The sequence below is a fragment of the Arachis ipaensis genome, chromosome B05, assembly GCF_000816755.2.
Source record: "Arachis ipaensis cultivar K30076 chromosome B05, Araip1.1, whole genome shotgun sequence".
Lineage (NCBI taxonomy): Eukaryota > Viridiplantae > Streptophyta > Magnoliopsida > Fabales > Fabaceae > Arachis > Arachis ipaensis.
Window position 1 is genome coordinate 33,924,560 of NC_029789.2, and position 10,908 is coordinate 33,935,467.

At 34.9% G+C, this 10,908-nt stretch overlaps 2 long non-coding RNA genes across 3 annotated transcripts in view; one reads left to right on the forward strand and one right to left on the reverse strand.

Moving 5' to 3' along the window:
• The window catches only part of LOC110262813, a 15,965-nt gene extending 15,414 nt beyond the window's left edge, over positions 1-551 (reverse strand). The window contains exon 1 of the long non-coding RNA XR_002347816.1: positions 252-551. This is a non-coding gene — a long non-coding RNA (uncharacterized LOC110262813). The remainder of the gene's footprint in view (positions 1-251) is intronic.
• LOC110262814 lies at positions 6,172-8,182 on the forward strand. 2 transcript variants are annotated; one of them, XR_002347818.1, is made up of 4 exons: positions 6,172-6,225; positions 7,672-7,719; positions 8,000-8,043; positions 8,130-8,182. It is a non-coding gene; the product is annotated as an uncharacterized LOC110262814 (long non-coding RNA). The 2 variants fall into 2 exon arrangements; XR_002347817.1 differs by lacking the exon at positions 6,172-6,225 and having other exon boundaries at positions 7,570-7,719.

Genomic DNA, 10,908 nt, shown 5'->3' on the forward strand with positions numbered 1-10,908 from the left:
TGAAACCAAGCACATGTTACGTGAACCCACAACATGTCCACATCGGTTGGCTTAAGAGCACTACCTGCAGAATGTTTCCAACAATATCATAAAAGCTTATTAGCGTTGGATGGTGAAGTTGATCATCACATATAAAATTTGAAAAACAAATATCTCATTAGGGGTAGCTGGATTTGCTGTATCAAAGAATCAACTAATAATAATTAACACCGACTAGAAAAGGATAAAGAAACTAAGGATTGGAACTTTACCCTCCCAGGCCAGCTAGTCTTTTCACATGACTAGCATTTTGTGAAGTTGGAGAATTGCTTTGGCTTGATTCTTTCTATCCTGTGAACTTGGATCATCGCATTGCAGCATACCCAAACTTGGCAATGTCATTATACCTGACAGCATTATTAGAAAGTCTAATTTTTAAGACAAACTCAAACATGACTTGAAGCACCTTCCTATGGAACCAACCAAACACTAACAAATGTATTTAATTTACAATAGTGTAAATCTTCATCAACAATGAAGATTCTAACATAAGAAGATGATTAGAAAGAGAATGTTACCAGATGGTGCTTAGAACCATGCTAAAGACATAAGAAGATCATGGTCCTTGATGCAATTTGAGCGGTGGCGGCAGTAGTGATGATTTTTCTGCGACGAACTAGGACACCATATATACTTGTTAAATGAATAGGCACTTAGATATTAACCATTAGATGAAATGGTGTGGAGAATCATATTTTCGGGAGTGAATACCTCATCCGGCCCCTGACAATTATCTCGAAAGGACAACGAGGCCCCCAAAAAAAAAAACACCCAATCCGGCCCCTGATAATTTTTTTTGGGACTGATTAGCCCCTGTGCCAAAAAAAATAACATTGATTTTTTTTGGCACAGGGGCCTCGTTGTCCTTTCGAAGTAATTGTCAGGGGCCGGGTTGGGTTTTTTTTTGTCAGGGGCCGGGTTGGGTTTTTTTTTTTTGTCAGAGGCCTCGTTGTCTTTCGAGGTAATTGTCAGGGGCTGATTTGGGTTTTTCTCTATTTTCGGAGATGATCCCAAATTTATATTCTCTAGGTAGATTTTCCCTTATTGTATATAAAGTCAAAGCTCTAAAATCTTTAGAAAGATATTAAACATAGTACAAACCTGTTCAAGTGCCTTTGAGATAATGATTTCTGTTTCTTGCATGAATTGATCCCACATCGTTTTTCATGAGCAAGGTCCAATCAGTGTCCGACAGGATGGAATCTACATAGGAAACTTGATCACGATGAATGATCCATACCGAAGGTGAAAAATCTTGCCATGCCATATATAGTAACAAAACTATGCAGAAAACTTGAAACAACACTTGAAAACTAAAATATGTTTTGATCAGAGTATATGTCAGCAGAATAAGTGCAAAATTTGATATCCCGTCGAAAAGAATCAAGTAATAAAGCGTACATGTTCCCAACTGTCAGGACCTAGGCAGAGTGGATCAAACTTCACGCTGCTGCTTTTATTGGCAGCACTGCTTGATGATACGAATAATTCAGCTTCTAATTTTTTCCTTAATGTCATCAATGTCATCTTCATTCAAACCAATTGCAGCCAAGATAGATAGTAATGCCAAAGACTGCATAGGATTAAGACTTTGGTTAAGAACATATAAGAATAGAATATGGACTCAATATTTAAAGAAATATTATTCATGAAAAATTAACAGCGTCATACATGACGGCGAGCAGACGTCGCGGCAGTTGGAATGTCATCTTTGCCTATGTAAAGACGGTTCACAAACCTGCTTTCAAAACACATCTTCATTAGCATCAGAACACTTTTAGCTTCACCCTAACCTTTTCTTCTACAATACCCCTTGCATAATTGATAAAGCCCTATTTTATGATTAATCTTGTGCTCAAATTGAATGCTTTTATCAATTCTTCACCCACTTATTCATATGAATTGTATGGTTTTACTTTCCCTTCCTTATTTTATGATATATGTGAAAAACATGTTTCCTATGCTTTAAAAATAAATTTAATTATCCTTCATTACCATTCGATGCCGTGATTTGTGTGTTAAGTATTTTCAGGCTTCATAGGGCAGGAATGGCTTAGAGGACAGAAAGGAAACATACAAAAATGGAAGGAAAGCACAAAAATAGAGTTTTGAAGAAAAGGCAACGACGCAAATGCATGGATGACGCAGACGCGTGCCTAGCGCGAAATGGCATAGACGCGAACGCATGACTAACGCGGACGCGTGCCTTGAGCAAAATGCAAATGACGCGTACACGTGACTGACGCGCATGCGTGACAAGAAAAAATTCCAGATGACACGAACGCGTGACCCACGCGTACGCGTGACAGACACCACGTGCAGGAATCTGCAGAAAACACCCTCAGCGATTTCTGGGCCCCTTTTTGGCCTAGATCCAAGCCAAAAACACAGAATATAAGCTAGAGAATAGAGGAATCAAGAGGAGATGTTTACAACATTCAATATACACAATTTTAGGTTTTAGATGTAGCTTTTAGAGAGAGAGGCTCTCTCCTCTCTCTCAAGTTTTAGGATTAGGATTCCTTTTATTTTATTTTATGATTACTACTTCAATGCCAGGTTCAATGTTCCTTTAATTAATGTTTCTCTTCTACTTTTATTTATTCCAATGCTTTTACTTGTTAATGTTCCAATTTAGCTTATAAACCTTTTCATGTCAAGATTTGAATATTCTATTTAATATTATTTGAGGTATTTCAGATTAATGATTGTTTTATTCTATTTATGATGCTTTCAATTTAATTTAGACTTATTTTCCCTTTTGACTTTGGGTAAGTAATTGGTAACGCTTGAGTTATCAAACTCAGCCGTTGATTGGAAATTAGGATTGCAGATTGATTTGCATCCCTCCAAAGCTAGTCTTTCCATAGGAGTTGACTAGGACTGAGGAATCAAGTTAATTAGTCCACTTGACTTTCCTTTATTCAGTAAGGGTTAACTAAGTGGGAGCAAAAATCTAATTCTCATCACACCTGATAAGGATAACTAGGATAGGATTCCCAGTTCTCATACCTTGCCAAGAGATTTTCTAATTATTAATTTATTTTTCTTGCCATTTAAATTACTTGTTCATTATTCCAAAAACCCAAAAATATACAATTTTCCATAATCAGTAATAAATCATACTGCCCTGCAATTCCTTGAGAAGACGACCCGAGGTTTAAATACTTCGGTTATAAATTTTATTGGGTTTTATTACTTATGACAACCAAACTTTTGTACGAAAGGATTCTCTATTGGTTTAGAAACTATACTTACAACGCGATTATATTTGTGAATTTCTTTACCGGCAGAAATCTGATAGTCAATAATCCTCTAAACTCTCAATCATTTTCTTCCTTGTGTCTCCATCTATTCCCAGCCCAGTAAGTGTAGTAAATAACTGGAAATTATACAGAATAGCACCCTATCCACATGGTTGATGAAAATTGAGGAGTTCATATGACACGTACCTAAGAGTAAAACAATTTTGCTTAGAGGCTTATACAAAAGGCTTGCATATTACCTCTGATAATGACGCATATGAGAAAATAGCTACTTCTTTCTCAATTTTCGCTTATGTGCATATATTAAGTGAAATAGAAGCAAAACTAACTCGTGGTTTTGATATAAAGCATTCCATCTATTTTAATAGCATCAAATTTGAAAACTTCAAAGCTTGAAATTTCTCTAAGCAGCTTCCATAATCAGTACCAGAGACTACTCACAAAAACTCTAATATTATAAACTAATAAAGAGAGGAACAATTAGAAATTAAAAACTACGCTAATAGTAAAGGTTTATGCTCGTTACTTGAAACTGGAAGAGAGGAAGATGAAGATCAAGTGAGAATCACCGAGAGTTTGCATATCTGCTCAGATAATCGACATCTCTGAAATGATGAAGATATTAATTGAGATCGCATACTCACAAGTTACAATTAACAAAACGAATCACATAATCTAAGAAGAAAACAAAACTCAATCAATTGTGTAGCAGAAAAAAATCAAAGAACAAAAAAAAAAGAAAGAAATCAACAATTTGCAGAGCAGAGAAGAAGAACTCCATTCGAAAATCGAAAATTCGGAATCACAATTCACAAAACAAGGAAAACAACATAGAAAAGTAAAGAGAAAAGGAAAACCGAACCTTGTTCGACGTTACAAGACTAATGGAACCATGAAATCATGTGTTACAAATTAAGATTCATATGGAGAAGGAGGTGCTACGACGTGTTTTCGATTTGAAACAGGGGACGGAGGGATGGCGGCGCAAGTGTGACGAGGCAACGACGGGTGCGGGAGCAGCAGAGCAATGACACGGTGGCAGCGAAGAGGCATGGAGACATCGAAGATGGAGGGTTGGTAAAAGGGCAGAGGTGAAATGGAGGTGAATCACTACAGGATAAGCGGAGGATAGAGGCCAAAAAATTCCGGCTCTTTATCTAACTACCGTAAATATCAGAAATTGCAGCAATTGACATCATGTGTCACAGAGTCGGATTGATTAGCGGCTATTTCTTGAATCCTTGCCGCCGTGTAGCACCACCCGTCAGTACCAGTTGCGTGGTGCTTCCCCCTGTTGGTGGGTCCGCCACTGATCTGCTCTCTCCTCCCTCTGTTCCCGATCCTAGGTATGCCCATACTCTTGGTTCAGATTTTTGGCATCTGAAAAATCCCCCTTTATATTTGGTCTCAGATTTTAATTTTGGTTCACATTATACCTTTTCTTCTTGATTTGGTTTCAATTTAGCCTTCTTCTGCTTATTGCTTGGTGGACAACGCAGGACCAGTAGTAGTGCAAATCTCAGCTCCTGTTAATAAGTGAAGGTCAGATATGATTGTTTTAAATAATTAATTTTGATCATTTTCTTTTACTTTGATTCTTTTCATGCATGATGAGAATCGCACTTCCCGGTTAGATATGTTTTCTTTTTTATTATTATATATACTTGTTCAAATGATAATGGGTTTTGTCCTCGTGAGATATAATTGATTAATAAATGGATTAATGAGGTTGAAGAGTTGATGATGGAGGCTTGCATGGGGATTTAACCCACATGAAAAGTAGAAAGCTAGTAGGATATTGTGGCTGTCACTATAACAATAATCACTAACGGAGCTTTCAACACTAATTAATAAGTAAGATTATCTTTTCAATTAGTACTACTTTTCACATAAAACCACCTGAAGACTCCTATTCTATCAATAACTAGCTATACCAAAGAGATATTCTCTTGTATCTATTTGAATTAGATTAGATTTATGAGATAACTAATCAAAAAGTAAAAAGTAGTTATTGTTGTTGTAAAACTTGTTCAGGAAAAGTCAGGCAAAGAAGTTGATTTGTATTCCAGCAGCAGCATCATCAAGTAGTAGACAAGGTGAGGAAGTAGATCCCTCTGATCTATGGGCTTAGAGGAAATACGGTCAAAAATCCATTAAAGGTTCTCCATATCCAAGGTAATTAACTTATAATTAAAAATATGATCTCTCTTTAGTCAATACTTCATTATTATATAGATTTAGTTCACCACAAGTTAAGGTTGTTAATAATAAAAAATTTTAAGTACTTTATTTTATATTTATATTGAATAATGAACGAAATTCACTCACCTTAAGCAAGCAATTACTTTTCTTATTGGGAGGTGTTTGGGCATTAATTTATTTTATTGTTGTGTATGTGTTGTAGGGGTTACTATAGATGCAGTAGCACAAAGCGTTGCCCTGCAAGGAAACAAGTGGAGAGGAGCAGAACAAACCCAAACATCACTACAACAAAAGTGGAGGATATCTGCACTGAAGCATAGTTTAAGTTGGTACCTTTTATTTTTGATATCTTGTTAGTATAATATTCAAATTTTGAGAAATTTTCTAATGATGAGGTTTGCTCCCTCAATTTAGAAATTGGTCCACAAAATAGATTCTTTTCTCCTTCTCTCTACGAGGCTGAAACCAAAGAAATTGAAATAGAAATAAATTCTGAAATAACTTTTTTTCTTCTTCTTGCAAGTCATTGTAAGATCTCAATTGTAACAGACTCAAGGTACTTTATTACGTGATTATTTTAAAGCATGGGTGCTATTGAAACTTGAAAGAACTAGGTCAATTAAAGCCAAAATTCAATGATGATTATGTTTAATTTGATAGGATGAAACTTTGGCGATGAAGTGTTATTCTTTCATGCTGAGAGATTAGCATCAACCAGGTACATTTATCCTTTCCCATGCCATTGCTTTCTTATATTGTTACGTAATTATTGCTAACTGATATGCTTGCAATTTTTAATTTTACTTGTAAGTTGCTAACATAATACTTAGACATAACTCAATCTAATACATTTTACACAAAACACAATACAGAGATTTAATGTAGCCTCAGTCTCTCAGTCTCAGTCTCCCTTCCAAACACCGCCATAGTTAACATTATTTTAATTTGATCTCTGTTTCTCATGATATCAAAATAATTGGTTAAAAGTAAAATAATTGTGTCATTTTGGAAACCAAAGAAGGAAAATTCAGTTGAATAGAATAAAATGTTACCCCTTTTATAGAACTTCCAATAGACCAAACTAAAGTGAAAATGTTTAGACAAGAAAGTTGTTTCAACTATTATTAACCATGGGGGCAGGGTACAGAAAGAATCAGAGTATGGAAAGAAAAGTGTAAGGTAGAGTGATTGATAATAATGTTTAAGTTTGGGACAGTTTGATTCGTATGTTTGAGAAAGATGAGGATATGAAGGATCTGGTTGAGCTTCATTTATCATCAGAATAGTATTGTAGTTACATTGTTTAATAAGCTGCAAATTTTGGTATGAGTGAAAGTGGCATAGAGCCAGACCAACTCAAGTCCGCTAATCAAATTTAAAGACTTTTAGGTACACAAGGTGTTGGAGTGCTATTGTGCGGGTGAATTTTTTCTCTATTATTCTTATTTATATTATTGAGGTGTCACGGACCACCTACATTATCTTTGTACTTGAGCAAAATTCCATTCAGGGTTTAAGATAGTTGCAACTTGCAATTTTGCAATAAAAGATATTCCATAAGAAAAGGTTAGATAACACACACAAATTTGTATGCAAAATTTGTTATATATACTCATATTTTCTTTAACATTAAATCAATAAATTTTTTTCAATATTTGATTAGGTCTATATATTTACATGATATGAATTTTATACCTTATCTAATATTTAAAAAAAAAGAGTGTATCAACTCAATATATATATATAAAAAAGAGAAATGAAAGTGCACATTGGAGAGCAAGGAAGGATGGCGATGGGGCCAAGTCCTTGTTTTGTTTGGAGCTTTGCAAGAAGGTAGTTGTTGGTCATCACGGACACACTCTGATGCATAGTTGGCTGTGGATAAGTCCAAAGTTGGCGTAGAATAGAATGATTGAAATTGTATGTGTCCATAAGGTTTGTTGGATTTGATTATTACTTTAATTTCTTGGAATTGAAGTAATCTTAATTGGTCTACCTTCACAACCCACTTAATCCATCATTGTTTCTTATGGTGAAAGTAAGACCCTTTGTATGATAATTTTACAAGTCCAACCCTGCTTGTATTTTCATGATAATTTTGCAAGTCCAGCTCCTTTCTAAATAAACCTGTTTCTTTTTTTTTTCTTTTTTTTCCCATTGGCAGGTACAAGGCCTACCGGCTATAACTGCAACTGTAGGACCTTGACAAAAGGTAACTACTTTTATTTGGCTTATACTTTATTGAAATCCCACAGTAAGGGGCTTGTTTGCAAAGTTTCTTATGGCATAAATGTTTGTGTGGGTGCGTGAGTAAAGAGAAAACATAGAATTTACATCCTTGTGGTTTTATCATTTATTATGGATATTTATTTAATATTCACTTCTGGTTTGTTTTTTTTGGTTTGATCTATTCTGAATTTTCTTTCTATGAACTTTGAAATTGGTTTAGCTCGTTTTTTGTATCCATTAATTGTTTTGCTTCATCGATGAAGAAAAAAAAAGCTCAATAGGAAATCTGTCTTGTATATTTCCATCAGTAAGTTATATACCATGATGCTGTTGTGTTGTGTTGTGTGCTGCTAAATTTTCATTTCAAAGCTTATGAGATTGTGTTGGATGTAGAACATTGGACAAAACTATTTCAAACTTGGATACGGAGTTAGCTTATGCAAAGGAAACTCAAGAGTCAATTCGCAATGGTGCTCCTCTATCAGAAGATATAAAAGCAACTTAATCAACTCCTAAGAGAAGGTATGTCATGGTCATAGGAATCAACATTGTTTTAATTAGTAGGAAAAGAAGAGACTCCGTCCACCAATCCTGTATGCCTCAACGCTCATAATTTGATCCATCAATCCTCGTATTCTGCCATCATTTTCACAAAATTCATTGTGGTTTCTGATTATCTATTCTTGTCGTAACAAGAAAATAGGTGAGAGAAGAAAGAAGCTAGAGGAAGAGAAAGGCATTATCATTAGATTTGTAACTGGTCATGTGTAAACTATCTCATTTCTCTTTTGTAATTTCTATGATTTTGTAATTGGTCATAGGAAGAGAAATGCTTAAATTATATCATGATTGCAATTTCTAAATGAAAAACTAGAGATTGTGTAAAAGAACTCTTTGTGGATTGATTTTGTAGGATCATGTTGAAGGATAACTTGAACTATCAGCAAACCAAATGTATCTTTAAAATTAAACAAAAAAAATCTGCATTTTTTAAAAGGAAAATCCAATTTTTTTTAATTTGTATTGAAATTAGCGGCCGCAAACAATTCTAATAGGAAAAATGTAAGAACATTGCGGCAGTTCGAAACCGCCGGTAAAAAATGAACTAAATTCTAATATATGTATATTGCGGCGGTTTAAAACCGCCGCTAAATTAATTGCCGCAAAATCATCTCCCGGCACCAATATCCATGGCGGTCTAATAAACTGCCAAAATTTGATTCTGCGGCGGTTTAAAACCGCTGCCGCTAATAGAGAAAAAAACTGCCGCCATGTAGCGCCTCTCTTGTAGTGAATTGGGGGGAATTGGGTTAACTTCTGAGGTAAATTAAGGTGAATTGGGGCGAAACGAGGGACGTGGGAAGTAGACGCGGCAGAAATTTTTTGTTGATAAAAATCAACAGCAATACCGTCGATTTTATTTGGAAAAAAATCAACACTTTAACCGTCTATTTTATAAAATAAATCTAAATCATTCATCTAATTTTAAAAAAAGATCTTCATCGTTTAAATTTATCGACGGCTTTTTGCCGTCGATATAATAATATTAAAATCGACGACATCTCTGTCGATTTTAATGGAAAAATATCTGGTTTGAGTCTCTAATATAACAGACGACTCCGTCGTCGATTTTAATACTTTATTTTTATTTTTTATTTTTTATTTTATCAACGACAAAACTGTAAAAAATTATCGACAAAAATTTTGGCCGTCGATTTTTGGCGTCGATAATTATCCTGTTTCTTGTAATGTAACTTCGAAGTCAGCTGCCTCTGGGACTTGCCATATCGCATTCAAGGGGTTGATGTCTAGATCATGTGCATCTGTGCGCGCAATGCTTGCCTAGTAAGTCAATAATATGATCAGAAGAGGATAAAAATTGGAGAAAATTTGATGAAATAGGTGAAAAATAACTCCAAATGGCACTATGATGAGTGTCACTTGATCATCACATTCATCTTGTTCTTGTGTGCGAATGAATATCTTAGAATAAGAATAAGCTTGAATTGAATAGAAAAACAATAGTACTTTGCATTAATTCATGAGGAACAGCAGAGCTCCACACCTTAATCTATGGGGTGTAGAAACTCCACCGTTGAAAATACATAAGTGAAAAGGTCTAGGCATGGCCGTGAGGCCAGCCTCCATGCGTGTACAATGGTCTATGAAAACATAAGATTTTTAAAAGATGTAAAATAAATCACTAAAAGTAGTTTTTATACTAAACTAGTAGCTAGGGTTACAGAAAATAAGTAACTAAGTGCAGATAGTGTAGAAATTCACTTCCGGGGCTCACTTGGTATGTGCTTGTACTGACCATTGAAGCTTTCATGTGTAGAGACTCTTCTTGGAGTTAAACACCAGCTTTGGTGCCAGTTTGGGCGTTTAACTCCAGCTTTTATGCCGGTTCTGGCGTTTAACGCCAGAATAGGGTAGAAAGTGGGCGTTCAAACGCCTGTTTGCATTATCAAAACTCGGGCAATGTATGGACTATTATATATTGCTGGAAAGTCCAGGATGTCTACTTTCCAACGCAATTGAGAGCGTGCCAATTGGGTTTCTGTAGCTCCAGAAAATCCATTTCGAGTGCAGGGAGGTTAGAATCCAACAGCATCTGCAGTCCTTTTTCAGCCTCTGAATCAGATTTTTGCTCAGGTCACTCAATTTCAGCCAGAAAATACCTGAAATCACAGAAAAACACACAAACTCATAGTAAAGTCCAGAAATGTGAATTTTTCTTGAAAACTAATAAAAATATACTAAAAAGTAGCTAGATCCTACGAAAAACTACCTAAAAATAATGCCAAAAAGCGTATAAATTATCCGCTCATCACGCTATATATAAACAAATTGTGTATATAGGCTGCGTTTAGTCTTATCTCATTTACAGTGTAAACGACATAAAATTACACGTATCTCGTTTACACTTTAAACAAGATAAGAGATAAAGTGTATTTTCATAAAATTACTACAAATTATTTATTTTGGTAAATAAAATATTTATTTTATTTATTTAAAAAAACATCTCACAAAAGAGCTAGTTCTTAGCAAAAATGCAAGGATTCTTGTGAAAGAGAGAAAGCTGCTGAAATTTGTAACTCATTCGAAATTTGAAATGCTTATAAAAGGGACATATATATATATATATGAAATTTTTTAACTCTTCTTCTTC